The sequence below is a fragment of the Bos indicus genome, chromosome 27 (assembly GCF_029378745.1).
Source record: "Bos indicus isolate NIAB-ARS_2022 breed Sahiwal x Tharparkar chromosome 27, NIAB-ARS_B.indTharparkar_mat_pri_1.0, whole genome shotgun sequence".
Lineage (NCBI taxonomy): Eukaryota > Metazoa > Chordata > Mammalia > Artiodactyla > Bovidae > Bos > Bos indicus.
In genome coordinates this window covers 38336522-38353659 of record NC_091786.1, presented here as the reverse complement: position 1 = coordinate 38353659, position 17138 = coordinate 38336522, and the positions used below count along the sequence as shown (strand labels likewise).

The 17138-nt window shown below is 49.6% G+C and overlaps 1 pseudogene; it reads left to right on the top strand.

Moving 5' to 3' along the window:
- The first annotated feature begins 16092 nt into the window (after positions 1-16092).
- Positions 16093-16209, top strand: LOC139180267 (5S ribosomal RNA; annotated as a pseudogene).
- The last annotated feature ends 929 nt before the right edge of the window (positions 16210-17138 follow it).

The window sequence follows — 17138 nt, the reverse complement described above, 5'->3', positions numbered from 1 at the left end:
CTAACAATATATATTAAATATATAGGATACATACTATATATATAGTATGTATAATATACATAGTATATTGTATATATATATAGTATGTGTATATATAGAGAGAGACACTTAGTGACTAAATAACAACAACTACACATATGCACAATGGAATAATACTCAACCGTAAAAAAAAGAATGAAATCCTGCCATTTGTGGCAACATGGATGGACGTAGATGATCAAACTCAGTAAGTCAGACAAACACAAATATTACAGAAAACAAATCTATGGTTACCAAAGGAGAAGGAGGGGGTGGATAAATTATAAGTTTGAGATTAACAGGCACTACTATATATAAAATCAATGACAAGGACCTACTGTATAGCACAGGGAACGATATATCTTGTGATACCCTATAATGGAAAAGAATCTGAAAAATAATAGATATATACGTAAACATATAACCGAGTCTCTTTGCTGTATACCTGAAACCAACAGAACACTGTAAATTAACTATAATTCAATTTTTTTTAATGGTAAAGAAAAAAAACAGGACAAGTCCTATTTCTGGTGGCTGGGTAATTTCAGCCTTGACTGAAAAGGCAAGGGCAGATGACTGAAAATAACCTTAAAGGTTGGATTCGTGCATAACTGTACTCTTTTTCTTCCTCTGTCCCTCTCAGCCTGAATGGGTCTAAATGTCGGCCTAGGGTAATGTAAAGGACATGAGCTTTGAAGTCAGGGAGTTGTTGTTGTTCAGTCGCTCAGTCGTGTATGACTCTTTGTGACCCCATGGACTGCAGCGTGCCAGACTTCTCTGTCCTTTACCATCTCCTGGAGCTTGCTCAAACTCATGTCCATTGAGTCGGTGATGCCATCCAACCATCCTCTGTCATCCCCTTCTTCTCCAGCCTTCAATCTTTCCCAGCATCTGGGCCTTTTCTAATGAGTCAGCTCTTCGCATCAGGTGGCCAAAGAACTGTAGCTTCAGCTTCAGCATCAGTCCTTTCAATAAATATTCAAGATTGATTTCCTTTAGGATTGACTGCTTTGATCTCCTTGCTGTCCAAGGGACTCTCAAGAGTCTTCTCCAACACCACAGTTCAAAAGCATCAAGTCTTCGGCAGTCAGCTTTCTTTATGGTCCAATTCTCACATCCATACATGACTACTGGAAAAACCATAGCTTTGACTAGACAACCTTTGTCAGCAAAGTAATGTCTGTTCTTTTTAATACGCTGTCTAGGTTGGTCATAACTTTTCTTCCAAGGAAAGTCAGGGAGATTTGGGTTCAAATCCCAGTTCTGACATTTAACAGCTTGATAACTCAGGCAAAACTAGTTAATCTTTCTGAACATGATCTTTCCTCACATGTAAAATGGGAAAAATATGATGCCTGCCTCAGGAGGTCTCCAAGCGAGGGGCATCAGTGAGAAAGCAAGTGACATGCAGAGCTTGGTACCAGGCTCATAGAAGTGGGTGGGATCTGTCCTGAGGATACAGGGTTAGCCAAGGACAGCGGGTGGAAACTGGCAATACCCTTCTCCTGATTTTCTGCACAAATAGCCAAGGAAACAGGAGAGGTCAAGAGACACGCTGGGGCCCGAGGACCTACCCAGCCAGAGCGCCACCGGCCCTGGAAGGTACCCGGGCCCACGCCGCCCCTTTCCATTCAGCCCTGAGTTGCCTCCGGTGCCTCCCTGGAGGCAGCAGCTTTCACCTTGCCCCGAAGTCTGGCCTCTACCCCCGTGGGCTTACTGGGCCAGCAGCTGAAGAAGTGGAGGGAAAGACAAGTTCAGAAAGTGAAAGGTCCAAAGGGTCCCACATGAGGATAAAGGATGGGGTCTCAGCGGCCAGCACTGGACCCCCGGCTCCCTCTCGTCCTTTCAGGCACCTTACATGCCGCACGGGCACAGGGCTGAGCAGTGAGAGCCAGACCCAGGGCAGCTGCCTCTGGCCGCTCAGGATGGGACTCAGAGGGACAATGGCCCAGCCGCTGACCCCGGGCAGATCACTTACCCGTCTGAGGCCAGAGTGCTCGTCTGTAAAGTGAGAGTAATGATTTCACAGAGTGGTTGGCAGGATGAAGTTAGGTGATATATTTTCAACACAGCACATTATATGGTAAAAACTAAATGAGCACCAGCATTTTGGCTGTTATCTTCATCATCGTAAGATGATTTCTCTTATTTTTCTGGCTTCATGTTGCTTGTGTTGTTCTCCCAGTGGCTCCTCCAATCTCAGGGTGCCCCCAAGCTTAATAACCAGCGCTCTTGGGGGCAGAAATATTTTGCATCACTCCCTGCCCAAAGCTTCCTGGGGGCCCTGCAGGAAGCGAGGGAAGAAGCCTGTGGTCGGAGAGCGCCCCCTTCAGGTCTAGGTAACGACTTCCTCTCCCCAATGCAGTGTTTGGTCCAGAGCAGCCAACAGAGCACGGTTTAGTGCATGGCTCGAGGAAGCACGTTCACCTTAATCCGTCCACAAGCACCCGTGGGTCATGTACACACATCAGGGAGACCCAGATCCTCGTCAGGTCTATGGGACGCCTCCCTGCAACAGCCAGCCGATGCTGCAAATCTGACACCCCCTCCCATCTGATTCCAGGCGGGTGTGACCTAAAGGAGACGCGTGTGCGCCAATCATCCCCTAGCAATCTCACCTCTGCGGCTGGGTTAGGGTTAGGGTTAGGGTTAGGGTTAGGGTTACTGGGTTATGGTGTTTTATTTGTTGCCGGGGAGGGCGTACTTGGCGGAGACAGCAGGAGGAGAGTCAGGGAACACATAGAAGGCAAGGAGATTGGAGGGGCACGTGGTCCCAGGGACTCACTGATGCGAGCATCTGGTTATACGTAAGCTGGGGAAGGAGACCCTGGCCCTGGGGCAGGGGTTCCCAGGGATGAACAAGAGCGCACTGTCCCCCTGGGAACTGCCCGAGCCTGGGCCGGGCCGGGAGAGGCCAGCTGGCAGGCAGGGGCTCCTGGACACTGCACTGCCAGGGTCCAGCCTGCTCCAAACAAAGATGCCCATTTGCCCAAAGGTGTATCTCATAATATCGGGGAACCTGCAATGCCCGCAGGACTATGGATGGCACGGGAGTTCCTAGGGAGGCCAGAGCCCAGAATGGCCACTGGCAGGGCCAGCAGAGGTCACTGGGAGGACCTCTCCAGGCTCTGTATCAGAAGCCCAGTGCAGGGTTGCTGGCCCTGGAAGACGCCCGCTGGGCAGGGCTGAGCCTGTCCACACAGGCCTGTGGTGCACAGTGCCCAGGGGCAGGCTGTGACTCAGCACCCGAGCCTCCTGGAGTCGGTCTCCGCAGCTGGGACTTACAGGGGCGGCCCAGGCCAGAGGTGCGGACCTCTGGGGTCTCCCAGCAATGCCACCATGCTCCAGGGTCCTCCACGCTCCAAAACAGGGGTACCGGAGCCACCAATGCCAGATCTCGGGGGACCTCTGGGGAGTGATTCAGGGAAGCTCTTCAGTGAGAGTTACCTGGGAGACCTGCCAGGTAACTGGGCTCCGACCCGATCTACCTCCCCACTCCGAGCTGAGTTCCAGGGTGTTGCCTGCTGTGCTGGCTTGGTTGCTGTGCGCACAGCCAAGAGGTACAGGATTCCCAAGGTGGGAGGCGCAGGGGACAGACCTGTACCTGCGCCCCCCCATCCAGGATGGGTAGCCAGGCTCCTGGGGGGACACTCTGGACGCTCGTGCTCCAAATCAGAGTCTCGTTTACTACATCCAGTTGTACGTAGATAGACATATACCACTTATGCATATATATATACACACAAAGAAACAAAAACTGCACAGCAGCCAATGTAGCAATACACAGACTCCTTCATCACCAGTCTGAATTTAGTAATATTTTCCCCCATTGTTAATTTACAGATTTAATGCAATTCCAGAGTTGGCAGGTAGCTATGTGGTTGACTATCTCCTGTATTAATGGTGGCTTTGAAAAGCTGTCCAACCCTGTGGAAAGTTACTTGGCACTGTCTATAAGGAATCATAAAAATATTAAAGCCCTTTGGCCCGTACTCTTATCTCTGGGAATCTATCTGGAAATAATCCGAACTATAAGAAAAACCGGATGCTCACAGTTGCTGACTGCAGTATCTATAATGATGAAAAATTGGGAGCAACTTGAGTGCTAACTAATAGAGTGATCAAGGTACATTATGGAAAGAATATCATGCAGATATTAGAATTACTGCATAATAACTTCAATGAACAAAGCACAATTCAAGTCTCTATTGTTACAACTGGTAAAAATCTCAGAAGCTAAAAGTTCAAAAAATTATACTTTACAAGTTGGGGTAGCAGGTGGCTATCTCCTTTCTGAATGTGCTCCACTTTTCCTGCTATAATAAGAGAAATTAAAACCAGGGCAAAGTTGAATTAGAAAAGTGTACTTTGATCTTTGTGACTGAAGTAACTACATCAAAAGGAAAGGCAAGAAGATTTGGCCTGCCAGCTATCACTGTTCACTTGTTAGATTTTTTTTTTTCCCCTTAATTGCAGACACAGTACTGAAGAAGAAAAAAAATTCTTGAACATTTTTGGAACATCTTGGAAACCGAACCGATTAAATGATAGTGAACATTCTATCTCAAAGCAGCCACTGCAGAGAGCGGCCGGGGCTGCATGTCCACGGGGCTTTGGCCAAGCATTAGGGGGCATGGGGTGAGCTGCCTTCCCACCAAGGGTGGATTCAGGGAGGGCAGTGCTCAGGTGGACACTGGCCTCAGGGGATCAGAGGCTTTGCTGGATTGTGAGAGGACGCTCGTGGAAGAGTCCTACTTGGGATAAAGACCCGTGTTTCCAATCTGCCTCCACAATGTCCCCACCAAAAGCATCCTGCTGAACTCTGTGTGTTTCTATGTTGCTGCTTAGTTACTGAGTTGTGTCTGACTCTGCGACCCCAGGGACTGTAGCCCACCAGTCTCCTCCGTCCATGGAATTTCCCAGGCAAGAAAACTGGAGTGGGTTGTTATTTCCTTCTCCAGGGGATCTTCCTAATCCAGAGATCGAGCCTGCATCTCCTGCATTGGCAGGCAGATTCTATAACCACTGAGCAACCGGGGAACCCTTTATATATTTCTATAAGTCATCTCAAATTCCCACTGAACAAGATGATTACCTATATAAGTAAGACATCTAGATTTAAACAACAACAAGAATTTACTGTATGTCCAGCCCTATCAAAGGTGTGTGTAGACTCTTCAACAAGGTGCTGCCCTCACGTCAGTCTGGGAGACTGCAGATGAGGGGATAAATGTAAGCCAAGAAATGAATGAACGGAGACCAGAGTTCTACTAGACAAAGGAGGAACAGGAGCTGAGAAGAGAGGGCACAGGGAGAGTCATCCACAGAAAAAAAGACATCCTGGGAAGACAGGGAGCCCACGGACCATAGAACCCCCAGAGACATAAGAGCATCACTGGAAACCAGATTGAGCTTTGGTTTGGCTTCGTGGTCCTGCTTTCTGTTTGGGCAAAGTAGGAAGCCCCATTTTGATCCAAGGGCAAACACTTCTTGTTTCTTTTGGTTTATGGGAGAAATTTCAATCACGTCCTTAGGACAGCGCAACACTCAGGTTGTCATTTCTTTGAAAGATACAGGAGACAGGTGAGCAGCGGAGTCAGGGCCTTCTGCCCACCGCCCTGCCGGCTCCGAGCCCATCAATCTCTAGCGGCTGGCATGCTCAGCTTCTACTGTCAGGCTGCTGAATATGGCTTCGGCCCCGGGTCAAAGATTACATGAAGGCTTAAACGGACGCTAAAATTATTCTGGTCTTCTTTTATTGCTTGATTGATGAACTAAGATATCATTTCTGAAGGATATGGCCTGGATTTTTATTACTGTGCAGATAAGTGGCTCATGCTGTCAAATTAAGAAGCTGTGCTATCTTTTCCAAGAGTTCATATGACACTGGGACAGGGACATCATTGAGTTTTCTTTAAAAAAAAAAAAAAAAAAGAATTGAAGACCACATGGGAATTTCTGTGTCCATCAGTCAGCATCCATAGGGTATCAACCTGATGTGATGCACTATGCTGACAAAGCAGGTTAATACACACGTGCACACACCTACAGACATTACACACACACACACACACACGACAGGAGCCCAGCTCCCAGAGTGCTCTGAGCCAGTCTCTTAGATCAGAGGGAACACAAAGTAAAGACAGGGAGTCCAGTCCTGTGTGTGCAGGTGGGTGAATCAGAGCCGACACGTGGCACAGCCACAAGCACCAATCCACAGCAAGGCCAGGCGATCTTCCACCCACCTCCTCCCACGATCTGACCTCGTCTGCCCAGCCCCTCACCTGCCCCCATCATTCTGACACCCTCCCCCACTCCCCAGTGTGTCAGGAACCCCCTGCCAGGGCCCCGTACAAGCTCCCCTACTGTCGTAGACGTCTCTGTGACTGTTCCTTCACGTTCCTTTGGCTTTCCCCCGATGCCACAGTCTGAGGAAAGCCTTCCCTGGCCACCCCATCTCTCTGTAAAAGCCCCTCACCCTCGGATCTCTGTTCCTTGCATTATTTTTGCTCTCAGCACCTGCTTCTGTCTATCAGAGCATATGGTGTATTTATCTACATCGCTACCATCCTTCTCCCTTGCGAAAGCCCCATGAGGAGGGCAAGACATGGTGTCTGTTTAGCTCCTGCCCCATCCCTGGAGGCTCGAACAAGCCCAGAACGTGGAAGGCATCATAGAGGTCACTGGGTGTCATCAGGAGAACATGTGCAAGGGCCCTTCTGTGTTCCTTGGGCTGCCAGGTGCTTCGCGTTCACATGTTGGAACCCTCGTAGCAGTTCCGCGGGGAAGATGCTATTTTAGGAATTTAGATGTTTGTCCTTAAGCCCACGGGATGTTTTGGAGTCCTTCTCAGGGGAGTTTCCCAAAGCTTTCACAGGGCAGTGCCCGTCACTAGGTAAATTTTCCCTGGCCTGAGGACTGGGGCCCCGCTATTGCGTAGACACTCAGCCAGGTGTTTCAAATTGCAGACACATTCATTCACTGCGAGAGAAAGTTGCCCCACGGTGGAGGGGATGTGGGCAAACCTACGGCTGATTCACGTTGATATCTGGTAGAAACTAGCACAACACTGTCAAGCAAGTATCCTTCAGTTAAAAATAAATGAATTTTTAAAAAGATTCAAGAAAAAAAGCTGCCCCGTGAACAGGCATGAGAACCACAGGCCGTGGATGGTCTTTCCTCTGTAGCCAGACCCACAGGAAACCACACCATTGGTGGCATGGTACAGCCCTCCGGCATCCTTCTAGGGGTTAGGACCCCACCTGAAGCCTGGAACATGCGGGGCCAGGTCCGATCCCCTCAGCCCCAGGCAGCACTGGAGGGAGGGCTGACCCCGCTTCTGGCGCCCCGTTTCCCTGCTCTTGCTTCTCTGCCCCTCTCTGCCCCCGAGCCTGCTTGGATCCCCCAGGCTCTCATGCCTTCAGGCTTCCAGTCGGATGCCAGCCGGAGGTACTGGCAAGACAGATAAAGGGCAGAAAGAGCCCGGTGTTTCCCCAAACTGCCCACAGCAAGGCCATCATCAATCTGGCAGTGGCTATGGGGCCCAATGACGTCCTCTCCTCTCAGGCCTCCCCTCAGAAGCTCCCTGCTGTATGAAAGCTCTGGATGGTTCACTCTTAGGTCAGCGTAGCCCTATCTTTGTCAATAATCTGTTTACTGAAGTCTCTTCCATTAACCCCTCAAGGGCCATCTGACTTCTCCCAGGACCCAGAGAAACGCAACCTCGCGGCCAGCATTTAACTTGAGACTCCACTGCCTGCAGGTCCGCCAGCCGACCAGCTCTGGGACCGGTTTACGGAGGCCTTTCCAGATCAGCGCTGAACGTCAGAGCCTTCTCTGATGATGGAACCGCCCTTGATCTGCCCTGTCTAAACTAATGGCCACAGGCCACGTGGTCTCTCAAGCACTTGAAACGGGACAAGTGAAAGGAAACTGATTTTTAAATTTTATTTTGTCTTTTAATTAATGTTGACTTAAACCGCCACATGTGGTCACCGTATTGGACAGCCCAGGGCTAACCATTTACTCAGTGAACTTACTGCCAGCCTGGTGGTTCCTTGTCTTTCAAATGATGTATCTGTGTCTCATCTCTCCCATCCAAGTACTAACCAGGCCCGACCCTGCTTAGCTTCCGAGATCGGATGAGATCGGGCGGTTGCTATGGCCGTAGACTGTGTCTCATCTCTTAGAGTAGCAGTTTTCCTAATTTCCAAGTTTTTGGTGGAAACTCGCCATCGCGCCCAGGACCTACAACAACATCATCCAGAAGGTTAGACAGCATGGTGAAGGGGGCTGTGCCAAGGCAGTTATGAGAGCACAGGACCCAGAGGACCACTGGCCCTCCTGCAGGCGCAACACATGGAGCCACGGGACGCAGGGCCTGCTTCCCGGGTCCCCATCTCTGCCCTGCTTCTGTTGGGCAAGTGCCACAAAAAACTCCCCTTTTATCCAAATAGGAAGGAATTCAGTAAATAAATAATAATGTAGCAGTAGGGAGCGAGTTCGGGCTTCCCTGGTGGCTCAGACGGTAAAGAATCTGCGTGCAGCGTGGGAGAAGACCTGGGGTCAATCCCTGGGTCAGGAAGATGCCCACAGGAGGGCATGGCAACCCACTCTAGTACTCTTTCCTGGAGAATCCCCATGGACAGAGGAGCCTGGCGGGCTACAGTCCATGAGGTAGAAAAGAGTCGGAAACGACTGAACGACCAAGCACAGCACAGGGAGTGAGTTCAGAGGGGAGGAGTGATTGCTGACCAGGGAAGTGGGGGCATGGCGGGGGGGAGGCGCAGGGCACCCCTGGGCCTGGCTCTGCCCCCTGTCCGGAGCCCACTGCCCACAGGAAGCACTTGCTCTGCCCTCTCCTCCGCCAGGGGACCTCACAGGACAGGCCGGCAGGTGTCATGCTTTTGAAAGGGAAACCAGTCTCTGAAAACCTGGAGCCCAGGGGCCACAACTGCTGACACCCGCGTGCCCTGGAGCCAGTGCTGCACAACGAGCGGCCGCTGCAATGGGAGGCCTGCACACGGCAGCCAGAGCGGCCCCTGTGCCACGGCTGGAGAGAAGCCCACGCGGCGATAGGACCCTTGTCACGACTAGAGAAAAGGCCACGCGGTGATAGGACCCTTGTCACGACTAGAGAAAAGCCCATGCGACGATGAAGACCCTTGTCACGACTAGAGAAAAGGCCACGCGGCGATAGGACCCTTGTCACGACTAGAGAAAAGGCCACGCGGCGATGAGGACCCTTGTCACGACTAGAGAAAAGGCCACGCGGCGATGAGGACCCTTGTCACGACTAGAGAAAAGGCCACGTGGCGATGAAGACCCTTGTCACGACTAGAGAAAAGCCCAGGCGACGATGAAGACCCAGCACAACTGAAAATAAATACAATTGTAAAAGAAAAAAGACCTCTTTTTACAATAGCTGCTCCATTATATTCACAATCTAGGTCATCTAGATGGGTCATCTAGAATTAGATGGGTCATCTAATTCTAACTGTAAAACAGAAAGAAAGAAGGAGATTTGTGGTCCCTCGGGCAGTGAAAGAGAATATTTGTTTTCGAAATTAATTCTGCAATTTTTATCATGGAAGCCTTGATTTTTAGTACTTAATGATTAGTTAGTGCCTATATGTTTTCTGTTCAGTTTTGCAATGATATTTGTTAGGCATTACACATACTATATCCCCAGCTGTCTTGATGTATCCTTAAAGAGTTTAAAATCTAGATGTAGCAACAAGATGGATGCACCTAAAATGATCAAATAAGAACCCAAGACAGATAGATTTGCATCCCAAGGAGGTCAAGAAGCAGGAGATTTTTATGTAAATCTGCTTATGACTTTCAGAGACTGGCTTCCCTTTAAAAAGCATGATGTTGTTTAATCGCTAAGTCATGTCCTACTCTTGGAAACCCCATGGATTTGTAGCCCTCCAGGCTCCTCTGTCCATGGGATTTCCCAGGCAAGAATATTGGAGTGGGGTGCCATTTCTTTCTCCATTAAAAGCATGATACTGAGGGACGATCCCACAATCCAAATCATGAAGTGCACTCTATGAAGGCAACACATCGTGCAACGATTCTAAAAACTGACCTTTTTAGGTCAGTTTTTAGGCTTCATTCATGACGTCTTAAGGAACTTAAATCAAAGAATAATTTTCAAAACATGTTTCATAACCACTGAAATAACACTGTTATTCAAGGAAGCTAAAAAAAGTACAGACACCTTAAAAATCACTTGCTGGTGTGATGTCAGTGGATAAGCCGGTTGGACAACTTTGCTTTCAGACTCACCGGCCTGGAAGGCGCGTGCTACATCAGACGCTCACACCGTGACTGGCTCACAGTCACGCTTGTTGACTCGTGGCTGGGAGGCCACTGCTGCAGCTCGATTGGTTCCTGTGGACGCCAAGCATACTTCAGTTGCCCAGGTGGTTGACACAGATTCAAGAGGAATGTGACAGAGAGGACGCCCAATCCTTTTTCATCCCAGGATGGCAGAACCTGGAATGGTTAAGGACACAGCCTTAGGAGTCCATGGTGAATCAGTTTCCTGGCTCTTCCACTGTTTAGCCATGCGATCCTGGGTAAGCAACTGACTCAGCTTCGTCATCTGGAACATGGAGACCACGGAGAGTTTAGCTATGAGACGTGTGGGGCCTGGCACGTGGTACACACGCCATCTGAAGGCTACCTGAGTTGTTTCTTAAAGAACACACCAGTCAGGGACTTCCCTGGTGGTCCATTTAAGACTTCACCTTCCAATGCGGGGTGGGGGTGAGAGTCCGATCCCTGGTTGGAGAGCTAAGATCCCACATGTGCCTCGAAGCCAAAAAACCAAAACATAAAACAGAAGCTGTGTAGTAACAAATTCAATAAAGGCTTTAAAAAAGATCTGCATAAAAAAAAAAAAAATCTTTAAAAAAAAACACCCACAAAAGAATACACCAGTCCACACGGGACAGTGGTCTCTGGACCCTCTTCCACAAGACACAGCCAGTTGAATGAATCAGCTGGAGAAAAGAAAAGGTGAGGGGTGACAGTCTGGTGAGCATCTCTTACATCCCCGGACACGCTACTTCCGTCCACACGCATTTATGATCTGTTCTCTCCCTGCCCTGCGTGACCCAGAGCCACAGCACCCTCAAGGCAGACAGCCTCCAGGATGGAGGCAACAGACCACAGTCACTGGGTCGGGGTTCTCCATCTCTGAGTCTCCGTGCAACGAGGACAACGGCAGAGCCCGGGGGAGGGAGGAGGGGGCCGGGGGCCTGAGCGAGATGGAGAGAAACACAGCCTCCCCCAGGCGTTGCATTCCTGAATCAACCCTGGGACGTTTCTGTGGCCACTGGGCCTTTTAGGAGAGCAGCTGCTGAGCGGGACACTTCAAATCTGAGCAATGGGCTCCCCTGGTTGCTCAGCAGTCAAGAATCCGCCTGCCGGTGCGGGAGACAGGGGTTCAATCCCTGGTCCGGGAAGATGCCGCGTGCTGTGGGGAAACTGAGCCCGTGAGCCACAACTACTGAGCCTGTGCTCTGGAGCCCAAGAGTCACAACTGTGGCCGCTGCTGAAGCCCGCGCAGCCTACAGCCTATGTTCCACAACAAGAGAACCCACCGCAATGAGAAGCCCCCACCCTGCAATAGAGAGCAGCCCCCACTCTCTACACCTAGAGAAAGCCTGCTCAACAGGGAAGACCCAGCCCAGCCATAAATCTATCAAATCAATAAATTAAAAAAAAAAAAACCTGTGTGATGAATGAACAAGTCTTCCTGCAGAGCACAGGGAACTCTGCTCAATGGTGTGCGGCAGCCTGGATGGGAGGGGAGTCTGGGGGAGAATGGATCCATGCATATGTATGGCTGAGTCCCTCTGCTGTCCACCTAAAACTATCACAACATTGTTAATCAGCTATACTCTGATATAAAATTTTAAAAAAATTAAAAAACCCGAGTGATGTTTTTACCCCAGTAATCCTGGCTGTCTGCTACAGGAGCCTCGTGGAAATCTACTTGGAATCTTTGTGGTGTTCAGCTGGGGAACAATATCCTCCCCACTGCTCTGAAAACCTGAGGGCAGAAGCCTTGTCTTCTGGCTTTTTTACTGATTCCCCATCTGGCACTGTGCTTAGGACAGGCTGGCACTTGGAACATAGGTTTTGATTGCTGGATCAGATCCTGGAAACCCATAATAGAACCATTCAAATATTTCAGCGGCACACCGGTGAGGCGCATTTGCACCTCTCTCCTGGGAAGGGCTAGGGGATGTGCTGGGGACAGGTAGTGGCTGTGAGAAGGCTCTTCAAGTGTCAAAAACCCATGAAGCCTCACCATCACCAGCCTCTTGCTCATCACTGCTGTGCCATGGGGCCTGGATCCGGCATCACTGACTTTGGCAGACAACAGAGGAGCTCTGAAATTCATCCAGGTGCCTCCTCACAAGAAACTGCAGAAAGACCTTCGATCCGCCCAGACTCTTGTTCATGCGTGCATGCTAAGTCGCTTCAGTAGTATCCAACTCTTTGTGACTCCATGGACTATAGCCCACCAGGCTCCTCTGTCCGTGGGATTCTCCAGGCAAGAATACTGGAGTGGGTTGCCATGCCCTCCTCCAGGGGATCTTCCAGACCCAGGAACTGAACCCATGTCTTCTGTGGCTCCTGCACTGCAGGCAGATTCTTTACTGCTGAGCCACTGGGAAAGTCCCACCCTTGTTCGTAGGTTCCAACAAACTGCCGTTACTGATAAGCGACTATTTGAAACATCACTGCTCAGTACAACTGGCCTGACTTTGGATTTCAGACTGATGTTTAAGAAGGAAAAAAATGTTAAGTGATTATAGGAACACAGCACTGGTCCGACTGACACAACCGGTATTTCCAGTCTTGAATCATTCCACACTTGACTCTCAAACCATTAGGTGTCTGATTTATGAAAAGAAGAAGAACTAGATTGACAACTGGATAAACCCTGTCATGGGCTGGAAAAACCAGGTAATCAGTATCTTCAGATTCTTCCCCATCTATTCTTTGTATATAAATCTTATAACTCTTTCTTGTATATCTGTAGAGATGTTTGTTGGAACTTGCAAATTCATTGCATATGCCCTTAACCACATTTAACTCAGATTTTCAGGCTAGTCAGTTGTCTGCTTCTCAAGTTGCATGGCTCTGTACAATCATGGACTCTTGGGCTCCTTCCCTGATAAGCCTTTCATTCCATAAGTAAGGGCGGGCTGGAGAGAGGAACACCGGGCCCTCGGGCCCGTTTGCTCTGTTACAGCCAAGATGAGCCTTCGTGGGGTCCCACCCTTCCCTCCATCTGTCAGTCTTTATTCCGCTCCCAACCGTCGCCCCTCTTTCAATTATGGGCCACTTCTCAAGAGAAGAGCGTTCAGCCTGCCAGGAGTCATTCTCAGAAACATAGGTATTTTAGTTAATGACTAGCTCATTACTTCCAGAAAGGGGGGACAGCGCCTTGCGTCCTCTGATGAAGTCAGTTCCCTGCCCAAGACACAGGCACACAAGATGCCAGCCGCAGGGGTGCCTCTGTCACCTAGGACCAACCTCGGGAGACGGGGACTCCGAGCCACGGGGAATACAGCTGCCATCACACCAGGCAGAGGGCAGTTCATGGTGGCGGTGCTGGAAGGTGGGAATGGTGGCACGGGGAATACAGCTGCCATCACACCAGGCAGAGGGCAGTTCACCGTGGCGGTGCTGGAAGGTGGGAATGGTGGCCTCCAGGAGCTGGTATGTCCCCAGGGAGGGGAAGGAAGCGGCTCCACTGGGGGTTCCAGTGAGTTTAACAAAACAGTAAGAGCCTGTGTCATTCCACAGGCTGAGATCAAAAGATCCTGATGGTCACAGCTCTTCTCAAGAGCAGCCAGTTAATCTCGTAAGCTCTCACCTGCTCTCATTTCAGCCCAACGTTGCAACACATCAGATACTTGCCTCTCACGTGGCGAGTCTTCTTTCTTACTTTGCCTTACAACCTCAGACATCCTCTGAACACCCGCTGTGCCCGAAGGTCAGCGTCAGGTCTGCTTTGTGATTTTAGACAAAGGGTGGGGTTCATTCTGCCGTGCTATGATGCTGACCCTGTACTCGTGCGGACTTAGCTTTCCAAAGTGCCTTCAGAGGTGTGTTTAGGTAGCACAGTAAATCTCAGCCGGAGATTGTCAAATGTACGGCCATTCTTCATATGCTATCAGGGTAGTGATGGGGACAATGACAATGTTAGCAACCTGGCACCAGAACTCGAGGGTGTGTAAAGGTGATCCATTAGATCACTGATTTCCCAGATGTTAATGAAGTTCCTACTAGCTGTCAAGTACTTTAACCGGGTTCTGCGGTTACAACAAAGAGTGAGACCAACATTTCCCTTAAGAAAGTTACAGTCTTATTCTAGCTTGAAGGTACAGAACATTAAGTGAGTGCTTTGAGAAGCATACATGGGCATTATGCGAGCAGGCAAAGAGGACCTAACTCTGCAGTGGAGGAGGAAAGAGGCCTGAAAGTCTTTGTGGAGGCGCAGATGCTGAGCTGAGCGTGAAAGGATGAGGAAGACTTCAGCGACGGTCTTTTCGGGGAGGGGTGAAGTGGCAGAGTGGAGAGGACAAAGGAAAGAACATTCCAGGCAGAAGAGATGGTATATACAAAGACGGAAAAGCCAAAATTGGGGTGAAAATGCAAAAGCTAAAAGTGTTATTCTCTCAGTCGTGTCCAACTCTTTGCGGACGACTGTAGCCCGCCAGGCTCCTCTGTCCATGGGATTTCCCAGGCAAGAATGCTGGAGGGGGTTGCCATGCCCTCCTCCAGGGGATCTTCCTGACTCGGGACGGAACCTGGGTCTCCTGCATTGCAGGTAGATTCTTTACCATTTGAGCCACCAGGGAGGCAAGAAACACAAGGTAAATCATCAGTGCTGTTGAGGCCAAAATGATGGGACACAGCTGGAGAGGTGGGAAGTGCCCGGGTCAGCGATGGGTTTGAGCTGTAACAGCACTATTCTGTGGCTACATAGAGGGTGGATTTAGAGATGAGATGGGAAGAAAGGAGACCAGTTAGAAGTTCAGAAAGAGATGATGAGACCCTTGACCAATGACAGCACAGCTGGACAGGCTGTGATGAACTTGAGAGCTACTTAGGCTTTAGAACTGGCATGCCCCAATTAGGATTAAAAGAGGGATCGGGGTGGGGGGCAGTAAAGGAGAAGGAAACGGCAAGAATAACTCAGGGGACTGGCTGGAATCACCAACTAAAAGAGGTTAGCATAAAAGAGAAATGTTAACCTCGTGTGTATGCTGAGAGCTCACATCGGGTGTATGTTCAAGTGACAGGCATCGGGCGTTTCACTGCCAGAGTCTAAATTTCAGGGAACGGGTATGGACTAGAGGTACAGACCAGGGGACATCCACACACACGTGGGCGCAAAACATGCACATGGTTGAGATTACCCAAGCAGAATCCATGAGAGCTGTTAGAATCAGGGGACTCAGGGACTTAGGAACCCCAACATTTAAATAGAAGGTGGAAGAAGAACAGCCCATGAAGAAGCAGAGAAGGACGGGTTAAAAAGGTAAGGAAGAACAGGAAGCAGGTCATTCAGAGGCGCTAACGGAGTAGGAGGTCTCAAGAAGGAGGAGGCGTCTCTGGGGTCAAAAGCAGCAGCTTGGCACAATGAATCAGGGATTAATCTGTGTTCATTTGGGCTTAAACTGGTGGACATTTGTTTACCATAATAAGCACAGTTTCAGTGAAGGCAGGGTTGGAGGCATCCAGGAGTGGATCAGAGCCTGATAGCAATAGGGTGAGGGGAATAGTTGATGGAAATGATTGATTCATTATCTCAAGAACTTAGCTTGATGAGTAGGGGAGAGCAAATTGAGAGAGTCTAGGGTGGGATGTGGGGACGGAAGAAGCTTGAATATATTCATTGATTTTGGGTGATTGTCATTGCGACAGATTCAGAACATAGAATGGAGAGGGTGTGATAGATAGGGGACATGGAAAAAGGAGAAAGGGGTGCAGTTAGGTGTAGAAATAAAGAAGGTGACCTTCAAAACCAGAAGCACTGCCAGGGCTATACCACCCTGAAAGCACTTGATCACATCTGATCTTGGAAGCTAAGCAGGGTTGGGCCTGTTAGTACTTGGATGGGGGACCACCTGGGAATACTGGGCATTATAGGCTTAGTGATTGGAAGAAGGAAGATGTGAATGGATCTAGAGGTAGATAAATTTTCAGGTAGGTGGATAAGAAGGTGAAAGAGATCACAGGGGCCGTTTATCATATTCGAGGCTGCCAACTGTCTTTTCTGATCATTCCTCCTGTGTTTGGGGAACTCCCCACATGATGAACCTTGCCTCCACAAGGTAGAAACCAAAACTCATTCTCCTGAGACCCCTTGCTGCTAAGATACAGGCTTGTGAATCTGGCTCCCATCAGTCAGATGCTTCTGCACCAGATGTTGGCTTGGAAGGAAGCAGCATAAGGAGGTGGGTACATACGGATTCCACGTTCTGACACATGAAAGAGAGGAGTGTTTATCTCTTCAAACACAACAGGAACAGGACTTCTGACTCCGGGTTGTGAGCATCATTAGTACATGGGGTACGCTAAGGTTCGGATCCCAACATTGGTGTTTACTATCACAGCCCCCATAACCTGGTTGGAACCGAGATTCCAAGGGCCCTCAGGTCCTTCCAGAGATTCTCTGAATTGCAAAATAACTTCTAACAAACATGGCATTCAAACAGGAGATTGGATTCCGTTGTTTGTAACAAAGACTTCTGACTGATGCAGACATCAGGTCTAAAAGCATCAATTTTCTCAAGAGAGGAGACAGGTCATCTGCTGAGACTGAGAAGTGGGGGCTTGAGGAGTATGATAATGGTTTGGAGCAGCTGATGGGAACAACAGGAGAAGAAGCTGCCCCAAGACCAGCAGAAGAACTGATGGGAAGTGCGAGGGCCCAGCTGAGTTGCAGCCGTGCCTCTGGGTAGCCCTCATCTCTGTCACGTGTGATTTCTTTTCTCCAGCACAACATGGTAGGGAGCAAGGGAATGGAAGGGGTGATGAATAATCGGCAAAGGAGGATGGCTGGGGAGAAAAGGAAGGGG